We start from the raw sequence: 1,578 nt of genomic DNA on the forward strand, positions 1-1,578 counted from the left end.
CGGAGGTCGTAAAAATTCCTTCGAGCACTTCTCACTGGAATTCATGTCTTCATCGAATTTGTTGCGCTTCCTTGATTCGCTGACGACTTCATAGTACAAGTCATACGCGGCTTGAGCTTGTGTGACTTGAAGTAGAGTGTCTTCAGTGTCTTGGTGGATATGATCTTGTTTGGCAACTTGAATCGCCACCAGGAGGTCGTGAAGTCGCTTTCCAGTTGAGTGAGCCTTGTCCAATAGGGTCTTATTCAAATAAATCGTGTCGGCTCGCTTGTGTTCGGCCAAAAGGCATCCAGGATTAAATCCAGCGGAGCCGGGTGAGCCAAGCCGATGAAGTAAATTCCCCAAAGACTTCTCGAGGTGTTCTTGGACTTCAGGGCACAATAAAATCCATTGGGGGCAACGCCATCGTTTTTTCCATCACGAGGATACCATGTCTTGACTTGAAGGGATAATTTGATGGCCGTGTGATCCGAGTGATGGAACTTCAGGCCGTAAGCACGAGAGATCCGTCGGAAATACTTAAATACTTGGTGAACAGGCCGAGGCACATAAAAACCATGTCGATGCGCCGGTTTGTGGTAGGGCCCGTGAATTCATCCGTGCTTGGGTTTTCAATTCGACAAGGGTTGATGAGTTGCATTGAATGCATCCATTCTTGAGAGAATTTCTTGACGCAACTTCTCTTGAGTTGAAAGTGTTAGCATCCAAGGGAGTGAGCGGGGAATTGAAATCCCCGCAGACGATGTGTCAAGCGTCTTCAGGAAAGGTCCTTGGGAGTGCGTCAAAAAATTCGTGTCTGTGTTGTCGTTGGGCTGGGGCGTAGACGACATGAATAAATACTTGAATTTCTTGAATTCTTCCTTGAATGACCATGTAGCGATTCTTCAAGATGTCGTAGTCGTAGTTGACCGTGATGTCTTGACAATTGGTGATGGGGCATTGGCTGTTGAGTAGCAGTCCAACTCCGTCGTGGCCATCGAAATGTTGAGTCGTGTGATGTGACCAAAAAGATTGGCCAAAAGCATCAGTGACCTTCCATGCTTGAATGGCTCGTTCGAGGTTGAATTTGTTGGTGAACTTCGTTTCTTGAGAAGCCACGAAGGAAAACTTGGAAAGATGAGACAGGATGGATGGGTTGAGGGTGTTCAGGCCATTGGCATTGATCGAAATGCCATTTAGTTCCCAAGGAACCAAGTTAGGCGTGGTAGCAGTCCAAGTGAGGCCCGTCGAACGGCATGGTGGCTTCTTGAAGCAATTGGATGGCTGACTTGACGTTGTAGGGGGTGTTGTTTGTCAAGAGGGCGCTTGAAAAACCAGAGTGTTGAGCCAACTTGACCAAGGTGAAGTCAGACCAGAGCAAAAAAGGTCTCAGGAGTAGCTGGGACACCGGGGCTGCGATTCCATGAGCAAGGAAGCCACCTTGATCGGGTTGAAATAGATTTCCGGGCAGGCAAGTTGGAGAAACAAGTCGAAGATCGAAAAGGACCACACCAAATGTCGGTGTTGTGCTTGGACGACTTCGTTGAAAATTGCTTCGTGCCAAACTTCCTTGGAATCGCCTTCTTCAGGGATCAAATG

Source organism: Aphanomyces invadans (assembly GCF_000520115.1).
Source record: "Aphanomyces invadans strain NJM9701 unplaced genomic scaffold supercont1.55, whole genome shotgun sequence".
NCBI lineage: Eukaryota > Oomycota > Saprolegniomycetes > Saprolegniales > Verrucalvaceae > Aphanomyces > Aphanomyces invadans.